The sequence below is a fragment of the Piliocolobus tephrosceles genome, chromosome 13 (assembly GCF_002776525.5).
Source record: "Piliocolobus tephrosceles isolate RC106 chromosome 13, ASM277652v3, whole genome shotgun sequence".
In the NCBI taxonomy this organism is placed as follows: domain Eukaryota; kingdom Metazoa; phylum Chordata; class Mammalia; order Primates; family Cercopithecidae; genus Piliocolobus; species Piliocolobus tephrosceles.
In genome coordinates, this window is record NC_045446.1 from 42,995,551 (window position 1) to 43,011,666 (window position 16,116).

Sequence of the window (16,116 nt, forward strand, 5' to 3'; positions counted from 1 at the left end):
GTGTCTGTTCATATCCTTCACCCATTTTTTGATGGAGATTTTTGTTGTTTTTTTCTTGTAAATTTGTTTAAGTTCCTTGTAGATTCTGGATATTAGCCCTTTGTCAGATGGATAGATTGCAAAATTTTTCTCCCATTCTGTAGGCTGCTTGTTCACTCTGATGATAGTTTCTTATTTTGTGCAGAAGCTCTTTAGTTTAATTAGATCCCATTTGTCTATTTTGGCTTTTGCTGCCATTGCTTTTGTTGTTTGAGTTGTGAAGTCTTTGCCCATGCCTATGTCCTGAATGGTATTGCCTACGTTTTCTTCTAGACTTTTTATGGTTTTAGGTCTTTAATCCATCTTGAGTTAGTTTTTGTATAAGGTGGAAGGAAGGGGTCCAGTCTCAGTTTTCTGCATATGGCTAGCCAGTTTTCCCAATAGCATTTATTAAATAGGGAATCCTTTCCCCATTGCTTATGTCAAGTTTCTCAAAGATCAGACAGTTGTAGATGTGTGGTAGTATTTCTGAGGGCTCTGTTCTGTTCCATCGGTCTATATATCTGTTTTGGTACCAGTACCATGCTGTTTTGGTTACTGTAGGCTTGTAGTATAGTTTGAAGTCAGGTAGCATCATGCCTCCAGCTTTGTTGTTTTTGCTTAGGATTGTCTTGTCTATGCGGGCTCCTTTTTGGTTCCATATAAAATTTAAAGTAATTTTTTCTAATTCTGTGAAGAAAGTCAATGGTAGCTCAATGGGGAGAGCACTGAATCTATAAATTACTTTGGGCAGTATGGCCATTTTCACAATATTGATTCTTCCTATCCATGAGCATGGAATGTTTTTGCATTTGTTTGTGCCCTCTCTTATTTCTTTAGCAGTGGTTTGCAGTTCTCCCTGAAGAGGTCCTTCATATCCCTCATAAGTTGTATTCCTAGGTATTTTATTCTCTTGGTAGCAATTGTGAATAGGAGTTGACTTATGATTTTGCTCTCTGTTTGTCTATTATTGGTGTATAGGAATGCTTGTGATTTTTGCACATTGATTTTGTATCCTGAGACTTTTCTGAAGTTGCTTATCAGGTTAAGATTTTGGGCTGAGACAATGGGGTTTTCTAAATACACAATCATGTCATCTGCAGAGACAATTTGACTTCCTCTCTTCCTATTTGAATACACTTTATTTCTTTCTCTTGCCTCATTGCCGTGGCCAGAACTTCCAATACTGTGTTGAATAGGAATGTTGAGAGAGGGCATCCTTGTCTTGTGCTGGTTTTCAAAGGGAATGCTTCCAGTTTTTACCCATTCAGTATATATTAGCTGTGGGTTTGTCATAAATAGCTCTTATTATTTTGAGATATGTTCTATCAACACCCAGTTTATTGAGTTTTTAGCATGAAGCGGTGTTGAATTTTGTTGAAGGCCTTTTCTGCATCTATTGAGATAATCATGTGGTTTTTGTCATTGGTTCTGTTTATCTGATGGATTATGTTTTTTGATTTGTGTATGTTGCACCAGGCTTACATCCCAGGGATGAAGCCGACTTGATCGTGGTGGATAAACTTTTTGATGTGCTGCTGGATTTGGTTTGCCAGTATTTTATTGAGGATTTTTGCATTGATGTTCATCAGGGATATTGGCATGAAATTTTCTTTTTTTGTTGTTGTTGTGTCTCTGCCAGGTTTTGGTATCAGGATGATTCTGGCCCCACAAAATGAGTCAGGAAGGAGTTCCTCTTTTTCTATTGTTCGGAAAAGTTTCAGAAGGAATGGTACTAGCTCCTCTTTGTACCTCTGGTAGAATTGGGCTGTGAATCTATCTCATCCTGGGCTTTTTCTGATTGGTAGTCTATTAATTACTGCCTCAATTTCAGAACTTGTTATTGGTTTATTCTGCTTTCTTCCGTGGGCATTTAGTGCTACAAATTTCCCTCTTAACACTGCTTTAGCTGTGTCCCAGAGATTCTGGTACATTGTGTCTTTGTTCTCACTGGTTTCAAAAAACTTATTTATTTCTGTCTTCATTTCATTATATCATTAATAATGATATCCTTTCTTCCACTTGACCAGTTCAGCTATTGATACTTGTGTATGCTTCATGAAGTTATCATTCTGTGTTCTTCAGCTCCATCAGGTCATTTATGTTCTTCTCTAAACTGGTTATTCTAGTTAGCAATTCCTCTAGCCATTTTTCAAGGTTCGTAGCTTCCCTGCATTGGGTGAGAACATGCTCCTTTAGCTCAGAGCAGTTTGCTATTACCCACCTTCTGAAGACTGCTTCTGTCAATTCATCAAACTCATTCTCTGTCCAGTTTTGTTCCCTTACTGGAGAGGAGTTGTGATCCTTTGGGGGAAAAGAGGCATTCTTGTCTTCGGACTTTTCAGCCTTTTTGCGCTGGTTTTTCCCCATTTTCATGGATTATCTATCTTTGGTCTTTGATGTTGGTGATCTTCGGATGGGGTTTCTGTGTGGATGTTCTTTTTGTTGATGTTGATGCTATTCCTTTCTGTTTGTTAGTTTTCCTTGTAACAGGCCCCTCTGTTGCAGGTCTGCTGGAGTTTGCTGGAGGTGGACTCCAGACCTTGTTTCCCTGGGTATCACCAGCAGAGGCTGCAGAACAGCAAAGATTGCTGCCTGTTCCTTCCTCTGGAAGCTTTGTCCCAGAGGGGCACCTGCCATATGCCAGCCAGAGCTTTCCTGTATAAGGTGTCTCTCAACCCCTCCTGGGATGTGTCTCCCATTCAGAAGGCACAGGGGTCAGGGACCCACTTGAGGAGGCAGTCTGTCTCTTAGCAGAGGTCAAGAACTGTGCTGCGAGAGCCACTGCTCTCTTCAGAGCCGGCAGGAAGGAATATTTAAATCTGCTTAAGCTGCACCCACAGTTGCCCCCTCCCCCAGGTGCTCTGTCCAAGGGAGATAGGAATTTTATCTGTAAGCCCCTGACTGGGGCTGCTTCCTTTCTTTTAGAGATGCTACTCCCAGAGAGGAGGAATCTAGAGAGGCAGTCTGGCTAAGCGGCTTGTTGGAGCTGTGGTAGGCTTCACCCAGTTTGAACTTCCTGGCAGCTTTGTTTACACTGTGAGGGGAAAACTGCCTACTCAAGTCTCAGTAATAGTGGACGTCCCTTCCTCCACCAAGCTTAAGCGTACCAGGTCAGGTTGACTTCAGACTGCTGTGCTGGCAGCGACAATTTCAAACCAGTGGATCTTAGCTTGTTGGGCTCCGTGGGGGTGGCATCCAATGAACTAGACCACTTGGCTCCCTGGCTTCAGCCCCTTTTCCAGGGGAGTGAATGGTTCTGTCTTGCTGGCATTCCAGGTGCCACTGGAGTATGAAAAAAAACCTCCTTCAGTTAGTTCCCTGTCTGCCCAAACTGCCGCCCAGTTTTGTGCTTGAAACCCAGGGCCCTGGTGGTATAGGCACCCAAGGGAATCTCCTGGTCTGTGAGTTGCGAAGACCATGGGAAAAGTGTAGTATCTGGGCCAGAATGCACTGCTCCTCATGGCACAGTACCTCATGGCTTCCCTTGGCTAAGGGAAGGAGTTCCCCGCCCCTTGCACTTCCCAGGTGAGGCAATACCCCACCCTGCTTTGGCTCACCCTCCATGGGCTGCACCCATTGACTAACTAGTCCCAATGAGGCGAATCAGGTACCTTAGTTAGAAATGCAGAAATCGCCCACCTTCTGCATTGATCTTGCTGGGAGCCGCACACTGGAGCTGTTCTTATTGGGCCATCTTGCCTGAGAGTTTTAAATACATTTTCATGGTGGTAGAGCATGTTTCCAAAAATGGTCACATCAATAGTGCTCCTCACCCATGTACCCCTTTGTAATGTGACCTTGTCATTCATCAAGAGTCAGAATTTATTCCTCCATTCTTAAATCTGGTCTATCCTATTATTGCCTAATTTGATCAATAGAATGTAGTAGAAATGGTATTAAGCAACTGTCATGTCTGAGCCTTACGAGGTCTACAGCCTTGGTCTTTGCTTCTTAGAACATTCCTTCTTAGAACCCAGGTGCCATGTTGTGAGGAGATCAAAATACCACATAGGACAACCATGTGGAGAAAAATGGAGGCCCCTGACTGACCATCATTAGTAGCAACTGCCAGCCATGTGAATGAGGTGATTCTGGAGCTCTTAGCCATCCTACTGCTAAGAAGAAGCCCCTGGCTTATCTACATAATCACAACAAATAATTGTTGGTCATTCTAAGTTACTAAGGTTTGGGTAGTTTGTTTTACAGCAATAGACAACCAAAACAATCTGACTTAATTTTGACAACAATCCCATGAAGGTACACATTTATGTTTATTGCACAGATAAGTAACTAGAGATCAGAGAGATTAAGCAACCTATCCAATGTCACACTGCTCCTGTGTGGCAGAGTTGGGATGAATGTCAGTCAGCTATGAAATCTGAGTGACTGAGTAATTTGTAAGACCAGTAACCAAAACAAATCTGTAAAGAGAAAGAGTAATCTAAAGAAAAATCAGGCAACTTGTTGATGCCATTTTTTATAATACCAGAATTGTAAACAAAGCAGGGTAAACTGATAAAGGCTAAGATGAAATTATCCAAAAAATGCAGTACAGACATTTCCTCAGGAAACAGAGGCAGCCTGCCAACTAACTGTTTTACTACCTTGAGGGCTTTAGTCTTCTCCAGAGAGGAGTAATCTTGTAAGATAGGTTCATAGACTGAAGTCAGATGAGCATTTTGCAATAGATTAGCTCTTCCAGTTCCCCACTCCTAAGCCATAGGAGTAAGCCCTTCCTTCCTTCCCTTCCCTTCCCTTCCCTTCCTTCCTTCCTTCCTCTTTCCTTCCCTTTTTCCTTCTCCCTTCCTTATTTCCTTCCTCCCTTCCCCTTTCTCCCTTCCCTTCCCTTTGCTTCCTTTTCTTCCTTTTCTTCTTTAGAATGAGCATGAACTAAGAGCCTGTCCCGATATATCCCTCATCCTAGGTTCTGATGCTATAGTGATGAATGACTGTCACTCCTATTGCCAAGGGATGCGTTGTACAGTAAGGTTAATGAGGGATGGTGGGGATAAGGCAGGTAATCACAATCAGAGCGATAAATACTAGACAGTGTATACAGAGAGCTGTGGTGGGGAGCACTGAGAGTTACCCCCTAAATCTCAGAAAAAAAATGGGAAGGGGGTAAAAAGATAAGACTCCCCAAAAGAGGTGATGATTAAGTTGAGTCCTTAAGCATGAGGAGAAATTCATCTACTGAAGAGGAAAGGAACCAAGACTGTGCACAAAGGCCTGATCTAGAGCGAATAGATGGTCCTTTAACAATAAACTCTGTTGTACTCTTGTTGGAATGCCACGTTGCATTGATATTAGAATGAGGGTTGGGGGATAGACATGGTGAACCTGAGGAAGAGAAGATGAGGCCAGAACATTAGATGGTTTTCATGCTATGCTCCTTTGCCTTTCTTTTACAGACAAAATGAAGCCTTTGAATAAAGGTTTTAAGAAAGGGACATGATATCTCTGCCTTTCAGAAAGATCATGCCAGGTGCATTGTGAAAATAGATTGAACAGGGCTAAGCTACAGGCAAGACATAGTTAGGAAGCTATACTTGCAGTAAGAGAAACTGGGAAGTTACCAATAAGAAAAGCTAATGAGGAAGAAGGTGCTGGTGAAAAAACAGAGGGGTTGCCAGATTCAATAAATAAAAAGGAGCTAGAATAAGGAGATTTGATGAATCAGCAGATATGATTTGCTCTTCTATTTGAAAGTTGGCCACAAATTAAAAATCTATAATGAATTAATAAAATTCACTCAGTTCTATTCAGGATTATCTTTTAGAATGGTATATTCTGTGTAACAATGACTATAATAATTTTTAAAATACACTAAGCACTTATAGGCACAATATAGGTTTTAGGTGAATCTTCTCAATTTTTCCAACAAATGTAAGGCAGGTACAGTTATCACACTTTACAGATAAAAAAGTGTAGCAATATCAACCATAACATTCATATTTTGGTTGATTAAACAAACATGTATTCCATGTATTATGTACCAGCCATTATGTTACAGACTACAAAGGACAAGGAAAGAAAACACATGAAGCTTACTCTAGAGATGTTCATATCTAAGTGAGAACATCTAACAGTGGAAACGAAAAATTTTACTATGGTGTACTAGGTGTCATTGCAGCAGTCTGGTCCAAGAACTGTAATGGGATTCTGAAAATGACCATCTTCAACAGACAGAGAAATTTTAACTCAAGTGTATCATAAACCCCCATTGCCAAATAGAAACCAACAGCTGGGCCACTGTCTACCATTAAGCTGATTGTGCCATAAATAAATCCTCATCATCATAAAAAAGAGTGGTACGAGTAGGTAGTATGGGTTACAGTAATATCAGTTAGCCTGGCATTGGAAATGCAGGGGGCCATCTGGCTAAATTCCACCCCTTGCTCCACTTGAAAAAAAACATGCCTTTGGTGCAGGTCTAGATCAGCCCAGAGGTGAGCACCATTTGGGCTAGTGGCAGCCCTGGACAGTGACATGTCTAATGGCCAGTAAAGTGACTATCACAGTCATTTTATACATAGACTCTTCCCTGCTTGCCTTATTCTTAAAGAAAGACTTCTAGATAGGGTTGCAGGTACTCACTTTCTTCTCAGACTAAATCCTCTCAAACTAGCTTTCAGTTGTCCAAATCCTGGCCCCGACTTTATACCCAATTAGGAAAGGTTAGACCAAGGTAATATGATTAAGGCAGAGCCTGTTGGAAACTGTAAGAAACTTTCTACGATCTAAATGTCTTTAACTTGTGACCTATTAACCATGCATACATCCAAAGGTAAGAGGCGAGACACACATTTCCGCAATATAAAATTCATTATTTTTCTATCTCATTTCTACCTACAGGCCATTCCTGCAGATAAAACTACTTTAAGTTTTTACAATCATTGTGTTTTTAATTTCCTACTTAAGTAACAATTTGCAAGCACTAATACAGTTATTTTAGTTTGTGTGTCTCCCAACTATAACTCTAAAAACCACTATAAATAAAATAGAATAAAATGACAGTAAACATTCAGCTCAGTGCTTTTTGTTTTGTTTTGTTTTATATATACATTCTTTCTTTGAAAGAAAGATTGAAAGTAAACCGTAAAAGACTGTGAAACACTGAGCAAAGAGTTTACAATTGATGGTTCTCTGTTTAGCAAAATGTTGTGGGCCTAGTGCCTGTTAACTGGGGTTTTCCCCTCTACACTCTTGAGCCCAGCTGGAAGAATTCAAGAATCCCCTTTCCAGAAGAGCTGCAGTGCCCCAAAAGAACACTGGAGAAAATTCCTAACATAAAGGTTATAAATAAGACTATGGGAAAGATGGGCTGTCTAGGAAGGAGTGGAAGCATTCTGTGCCAGCTCTGCTGTATGTTACCCTATTTATTAGAAAAGTTGCAATGTATATTTTTTAGGCAAAGTTTATTGCACTAATTAACTCATTAACAACCTCTAGAGAGAAGCCAGGCTTCTCTGCAGGCTGGTTTGCTGAATTTTAATGACGGAGATAAAGAGAAAATCAGTGTGCCAAGTTCTGGGAAAGCCCCAGGACTCCACAAACAGCTCTGATTTATTCAGTATATCATATCATAGAGAAGGGAGAATTGTGGATTAAAATAGATAAGAATGTCCTCAATTCATTTAGGTTTGGCTAATTTAAACAAGCAATGTTTATGGCACTCTGTTTAATGGGGAAAAATCAGTTTTGGTTCACACGGGCCCCCACCCTTCCATGCTTGTGAATTAAAGCATAAGCTGGTTTATTCTGGAGTCTGCAGTAGCTAAACTGGCTAGGGTTTTTAAAGTGGGGAGAGTGGAGGTAACAAGTAGGACAGGACAGACTTTGGGGCGATAGCTTAGCCTCTAAGGCACAGAACAATTAGTTGACATTTCCAATGTGATCTATGACGTTTTGAATGATGTCCAATGTGGTACCCTGGCCTCCAAGGTCTGGGCTGTGGATACTTTTGTTGTCCAAGGATGCCAAGACTTCAGTATGAATGTGGGTGGCATAGGAGTGGAGTTTGAGGTAATCCAGCATGATGCAACTTGCCAACAGCATGGCAGTAGGGTTTGCCAGATTTGTATTGACTAAATTGTCAGATTGCCTTGAAGCTGTCTCAAACACTGCATACATGTGGCTATAGTTGGCTCCAGCCACAAGGCCTACCCCACCAATCAACCCTGTGTAGACAGTGTTGGTAACATTGCCATAAATATTGGGCATTACCATGACATCAAACTGTGGGGGCTGGGATACTAGCTGCATTGTGGCATTGTCCACAATCATGTCTTCTAAGGTGAGCTGAGGATAGCAGGATGTCACCTCCCAACAGCACTAGAGGAAGAGACCATCTTCCAGTTTCATGATGCTGACCTTGTGCACAGCCATCACTTTTTTGCATGCCATCTTCTGGGCCAGCTGGAAAGCATATTCAGCAATGTGCAAAGACTTGGCCTTAGTCATGATCTTTAGGCTCTCTGTTACTCCTTTCACACTCTCATGCTCCAGATTGCTATACTCACCCTCTGTGTTCTCCCGAACAACTAGGATGGCTACGTCCTTGTGCCAGGTCTCCACGTTTGGCAAATTTTTAAAATGAATGACATTGGCACGGAGATCTAAGGTGGTGTGAAACATGTTGTTGGAGGATTTTTATGATGGTGGCAGGGTGACATCAGTTTAAATGCTACCCTTCAAAGACACAGGGTTTCAACGAACTGCCATGATGGCACTGTGAATTTCCTCTTCATGTGAGGCAGAGGTGGAGGTCACTGACACATCCTCAGAGTCCACAGGCACACACACATGTCTGAACACAGTCTTGACATGCAGCATAAGTTCAGCCCCAATGCCATCTCCAGGAATCATAGTCACCATGTGCTGCCCACCACACGTTGCTGATGGAGGAATTGTGTGAGAAAAAAAGAAGCTTCTCAGGGGGATCTCACAGCCAAGTAAAACATCCCGGGAGTAGCCAAGAATGGTAGGTCGGAAAACTGCCTTCACAGAGCAACGGGCTACTGTCGGCATCTTCAATACCACAATCAGGAAGTTGAGATCTATTCAATCGTGTGGAAAGATGTGCTCTTCCTCTTGCTTTGAACTAGCTTCCTTGGGTGGAATTCTGGACCCATGATTCTTGCTTGGATCACAATTCTCTCTCCTTCCTTATGTTCTATTTCACAGACATTCTACTTTGTGAGAGAGATAGCTACACAGATGATGTAATGTGTTATATAGTAGGAAATACAATTATTTTGGAGCTAGATAATAATTCACTAGGCAAATTCAGTGTGTGAAACTCTGTATAATATGCTGTTAAAAACACAGACTTTATTTTTACAGCAATTTTGGGGTCACAGCAAAATTGAGTGGAGAGTACAAACACGTCCTGTATTCTCTTGATCCAGTATAAGCACAACCTCTTCCACTATCAAAATCCCACACAAGAATGCTCAATTTATCCTATTTTTAAATTTTTAAAAAAATATTTATTTTTAACTTTTGTGGGTACAATAGTGTGTGTATGTATTTATAGATTACTATGAGACATTTCAATATAGGCATGCAATGCATAATAATCACATCAGGGTAAATGGGATGTCCATCACCTCAAACATTTATCTTTTATATACAATCCAACTGTACTCATTTAGTTATTTAAAAATGTACACAAATTATTTTTGACTATAGTCACTCTGTTGTGCTAGTGAATACTAGATCTTATTCATTCTTTTTATTTCTTTTGTACCCATTAACCATCCCCACCTCCCCCACACTCCCCCACTATCCTTCCCAGCTTCCTTAACCATCCTCTACTTCCTATCTCCGTGAGTCCAACTGTTTCAATGTTTAGCTCCCACAAATAAGTCAGAACATACAAAATTTGTCTTTCTATGCCTGGCTTATTTCACTTAACATAATGACCTCCAGTTCTATTCATGTTGTTGCAAATGATAGGATCTCATTCTTTTTTATGGCTGAATAGTACTCCATTGTGTATTAGTACCCCATTTTCTTTGTCTATTCATTTCTTTATGGACATTTACACTACTTCAATATCTTGGCTATTGTGAATAGTGCTGCGACAAACATGAGAGTGCACATATATTTTCTATGCACTGATTTCCTTTCCTTCAGGTATATACTCAGCACTGGGATTGCTAGATCCTATGGTGGCTCTATTTTCAGTTTTCTGAGGAACCTCCAAACTGTTCTCCATAGTGATCGTACTAATTTACATTCCCACCAACAGTGTTGGGGGTTCCCTTTTCTCCACACCTCGCCAGCATCTTATTGCTGATCTTTTGCATATAAGCCTTTTTGTTGTTGTTGTTGTTTTTTATTTATTTATGTTGAGACAGAGTCTCACTGTGTTGCCCTACCGGAGTACAGCGGTGTGATCTCAGTGCACTACAACCTCCACCTCCCAAGCTCAAGCAATTCCCGTGCCTCAGCTTAAACGCTGTTTCTATTAAAAATACAAAAATTAGCCAGGTGCGGTGGTATATAAGTCATTTTAACTGGCCTGAGATTATATCTTATTGTAGTTTTGATTTGCATTTCTCTGAAGATCAATGATGTTGAGCACCTTTTCACATGTTTGTTTGCCATTTGTATGTCTTCTTTTGAGAAATGTCTATTCAGATATTTTGCTCATTTTTAATTAGATTGTTATTTTTTTTCCTACAGAGTTGTTTGAGCTCCTTATGTATTCTGGTTATTAATCCCTTGTCAGATGGATAGTTGGCAAAATATTTTCTCCTATCTGTAGGTTGTGTTTCACTTCATGGATTATTTTCTTTGCTGTGAAGAAGCTTTTTAACTTAATGTGATCCCATTTGCCTATTTTTTCTTTTGTTGTCTATGCTTGTAAGGTATTACACAAGAAGAATTTTTGCCCAGGCAAATGTCCAGGAGACTTTCCCCGATGTTTTCTTGTAATAGTTTCATAGTTTGAGGTTTTAGATTTAAGTCTAATCCATTTTTATTTATTTTTGTATATGGTGAGAGATAGGCATCTTCTAGATGTAGTACCTTAATGGTCTTAGCTAAGATCAGGAAGAATACCTTAATGGTCTTAGCTAAAATGAGGAAGAATTATGTGGATTACCATGCAGAGACTCTTCTTCTCTTTCCTTACTTTCTCCCAAACAAATGGAGTCTCCCTCTCTGTCTGGATCTGGGGGTGCAGTGACACAAGTACCCCTGTGGCTACCACCACTGGAACTGTGCTGGGTCAGACTTTAAGCCATCAAAGCACTGGGTCTTGTCCAAGGTCTGCTGTAACCATGACCTGGCTACCCCCTAAGTTCACCCAAGGCCTTGGGTCTACAGTTTGCAAGTGGTGAAGCCAGCCAGGCTTGCATCCTTCCCTTCAGCACAGCAAGTTCTCCCAGGCCCTGGCTGGGTACAGAGGTGTCATCCAGGAGCTAGGGACTGGAGTGAAAAACCTTAGAAGTCTACCTTCATATTCTATTGTATTGCAGCTGAACTGGCACTCAAATCACAAGACACAGTCCCTCACACCCTTCTCTCCCATTTCCACAGGCAGAGGAGCCTCACCTCATAGCCACTATCACTATAAGCCTCTTTAGTCAGCAGGTGATGGGTCTTTCCAAGACTGGGTCCTTACCTTCATGGCAGCAGGTTCCCTTCTGGCTCAGGGTGTGTCTAGAAACGATGTTTAGGAGCTAGAGCATGGCAAGGAGGCCTTATGACTCTGACTGTGACTGGTGCCTATCCTACTGTGAATGAACTGGTATCCAAGGTGGAAGACAAAATCCTCCCCACTCTTCCCTCTCCTCAAACAGAAGAAAGGGGTCTTCGTGGGAGCTGTGAGCTATGCAACCTGGGGTTGGAGGAGGGGTGGTGCAAGCACTCCCTCAGCTGGCCTGGCTGGTGTCTCAATAGGTTGCATGCTCTCCAAGTCCACTGGCTCTGAGTCCATTTCAGGACTAGGACACATCTAGGAGTTGTAATCCTCGTGGCCTAGACTGTTTAGAGCCTAGGTTTTGGAACCTTAAATAATGTTTATTATTAACTTAAATTGTTATTTATTAAACTTAAACTTGTTACTTAATTAGAACTTAAATTGTTATTTATTAAACTTAAATAAACATTATTTAAGGTCCCATAGCATTTTAGCCTGCTTTGGTGAGGCTTCCAGTAACTCAAGTTCTGACTGCCAGGATGGGATGGGCGATTCTCCTTTGGCTAGGGCTGGTTTAAATTCTCCTTCCGTGGGCTGGTGTTAGTAAAGTCCAGTCCAGTTTTGCTTTTATGCTGTGACAAGGCAGAATTGAGTTCAATGCAACATCTCAGAATCACTGTGCTCTCCCTCCCACAAACGCACAGATTTTCTCTTCATGTCACATGGCTCCTGCTGAGTGATGGGGAAAAGGTGGCATCGGTAGTTCAACACTGTCTTTCCTGCCCTCTTCAATACCTTTTTCAGTGTTATGAAGTTAAAATCAGGTACTGTGAATGCTCACCTGGTTTTTAGTTCTTTTGAAAGTGTGTTTCTGCACAAATAATTGTGAAATTGTTGTCCATGCAGGTGGGATGATAGGTAGAGTCTTCTATTTAGCTATCTTGCTCTGCCATTCTCCATTTATTATAACCAATGAACCAACACTGATGCATCAGTATCAACCAAAGTCTATAGTTCACATTAGGTTTCACACTTCGCATTATAAATCGTACAGGTTTGGACCAATGTACAATGACAGGTATCCACCATTACAGTATCATTACAGAGTAGTTTCACTGCCTTAAAAATCCTCTATTTGAGTACACTTTATCTCTCCTTTCCCCCAACCTCTGGAATCCCCTGAAGATTTTACTGTCTCCATAGTTTTGCCTTTTTCATCATGTCATATAATTGAAATCACATGTGACATTTGCAGATCGGCTTCTGTCACCTAGTATTGTGCATTTATGTTTCCTCCATTTCCTTTCATGGCTTGATAGTTCATTTCTTTTTGGTGTAGAACAATATTCCATTGTCTAGATGTGCCTAACTTTATCCTTTCAACTCCTGGAAGACATTTTTATCACTTTCAAGTTTGGGTGGTTATGAATAAAGCTGCTCGAAACATCTGTTTGCAGGTTTTGGTGTGGACATAGTATACAACTCATTTGGATGAATACCACTAGGCAAAATTGCTGTATCACATGGTAAGAACATGCTTAGCTTCGTAAGAAACTGCTTTTTTCCAAAGTGACCATAGCGTTCCTGGTGCTTCATATCCTTGTGAGGATTCGGTGCTGTTAGTGTGTCAGATTTTGGCCATTCCAATGGGTGTGTAGTGTATCTCGTTGTTTTAGTTTGTAGTTTCCTAATAACATAAAATGTTGAGCATCTTCTCATATGTTTATTAGCTACCTAGTGAGGTGTCTGTTAGGTCTTTGCCCATTTTTTAATCAGGTTGTTCAGCTGCTTATTGCAGAGTTTAGAGTTCTTTGTACATTGTGGACAACAGTCCTTTATCAGATGTGTCTTTTGCAACTGTTTTCTCCCAGTCTATGTCTTGCCTTCTCACTTTCTTGACAGTGTCTTTTCTAGAACAAACCTTTATAATTTTAATGAATTTCAGATTATTATTTCTTTCATGAACTGTTCCCTTGATTGTATCTAAAAAATAATTGCCATACTATAGGTCACCTAGAATTTCTCCTGTTATCTTCTAGGAGTTTGAGTTTTTCATTTTCATTTACATTTATGATCCATTTTGATTTATTTTTACTAGAATTTTAAGATCTGTGTCTACATTTATCAATTTATTTTGGCATGTGGATGTTGTTTATCCAGCACCATTTGTTGAGTTGACAATTTTTCTCCATGACACTGTGTTTGCTCCTTTGCCTAACATCAGTTGACTATATTACTGTAGATCTATTTCTGGGCTCTCTAGTCTCTTGCATTGACTTATGTGTCTATTCTTTCATCAGTACTACACTGTTTTGATTACTATAGCTTTATGGTAAGTCTTCACATCTGGTAGTGTCAATTCTTCAACTTTGTTCTCCTTTAGTACTCTGCTGGCTATTCTGAGTCTTTTATCTGTACATATAAACTTTGGAATCAGTTTATCAATATCCATAAAGTAACTCCCTAGGATTTTTATTGGGATTACATAAAATCTTGAATCAAATCGGGTAGAACTGACATACTAACAATATTGAGTCTTCCTACCCATAAACATGGAATATCTATTTATTTAGTTCTTTGATTTTTTAAATCTGAGTTTTATAGTTTTCCTCTTATAGTTCTTGTCCATATTTTGTTAGATTTAAATCTAAGTATATCATTTTGGGGTTGCTAATATAACTGGCATTGTTTTCAATTTTAAATTTCAGTTGTTCGTTCCCAGTATACAGAAAAAACTATTGACTTTTGTACATTAACATTATATTCTGCAACTAAGCTAGAGTCACTTGCTAGTTTCAGAAGGGATTTTTTAATTGATTTTTTAAAAAATTTCTACTTAGATAATCATAGTATGTAAAAGAAAATGCAGTTTTATTTCTTTCTTTCCAGTAAGTACACCTTTTATTTTATTTTCTTAACACATTAGCTATGATTTAGAATACTACGTTAAGAAAAAAAAGTGGTGAGTTGGGATATACTTCCCTTCTTCCTAATTTGGCAGCAAATCTTGTAGTTTCTCATTATTGTATGACGTTTCTGTAGGGTTTGTGTACATGTTCTTTATCAAAGGAAGTTCCCTTCTATTATTCCTAGTTTACTGAGGGTTTTTATCAACAATAGGTGTTGGATTTTGTCAAATGCTCTTTCTGCATCTATTGTTATGATAATGTGATTTTTCTTCTTTTGGTTCTTGATGTGCTGAACACATTAATTCAAATGATTTTCAAATGTTGAACCAGTCTTGCCTTGTCTGGGATAATACACACGACTTTGGTTGTAGTGTATTTTTTTAAATAACTGTTGGAGTCAATTTGCTAGTATTTTATTGAGAATTTTTGCATCTATGTTCATCAGAAACACTGGGCTATAGTTTTCTTTTCTTGTGAGGTTTTTGTCTGGTTTCAGTATTAATGTTGGCATCACAAAGAATTTGGAAGTATTCCCACTGCTTTTGTATTCTTGAAGAGACTGTGCAGAATTTGCATAATTTCTTTCATAAATGTTTGATAGAATTCACCAGTGAACCCATTTGGGCCTGGTGCTTCTGTTTGAAAATGTTAATTATTGGTTCAATTTCTGTAATAGATATAGGCCCGTTCAGATAATCTATTTCTTCTTTTGTGAGTTATGGATGATTATCTTTCAAGAAATTGGTTCATTTTATATAGGTTATCAAATTTTGAGCATAGAAAGTGTTCATAATATTCCTGTATTACCTTTTAAATGTCCATGAGACTATAGTGATGTCCTCTCTTTCATTACTGATATTAGTGATTTGTCTTCCTTCTTTTTTATCTTAGCCTGACTACAGGTTCATCAATTTTGTTGATCTTTTCAAAGAACTAGGTTTATTTTTGTTAATTTTCTCTATTGATTTCCCGTTTTCAATTTCATTGATTTTAGTACTAATTTTTATTATATCTTTTCTCCTGCTTATTTTGAATCTAATTTTCTTTTTTTCTAGTTTTCTAAGGTGGAAGCTTGGATCATTACTCTCAGATCTTTCTTTTGTTCTAATACATGCATTCAATGCTAAGCACTGCCTTCCCTGCAAATTTTGAAAAATTGTATCTTATTTTTATTTAGTTTAGAATATTTTTAATTTCTTTTGAGATTTTCATTTTGACCCATAGGTTAATTAAAAGTGTATCGTTTAATCTCCAATAATTTTGGAGTTCTCCAGCTGTTACTGATTTCTATTTTAATTCTATTGTGGTCTGAATGCAGATATTGTATGATAATTTCTGTTCTTTTAAATGTACTAATGTCTGCTTTATGACCCAGAATGTGGCTTATTTTGATGAATGTTCCATGTGAGAAGCTTGAGAAGAATGTGTGTTGTACTGTCATAGAATGATGTAGCTAATAGATGTCAATTATATCCAGTTGATTAATGTGGTATTATTGCTATGTCCTTAAGGATTTTCTGCCAGCAGAATCTG

General features: G+C 39.3%; 1 protein-coding gene and 1 pseudogene across 1 annotated transcript in view; both read right to left on the bottom strand.

The window, feature by feature from the left end:
- Positions 1-16,116, bottom strand: part of NELL1 (neural EGFL like 1) — a 956,032-nt gene that overhangs the window by 305,766 nt on the left and 634,150 nt on the right. The window lies entirely within an intron of this gene.
- LOC113224766 lies at positions 8,592-9,177 on the bottom strand (annotated as a pseudogene).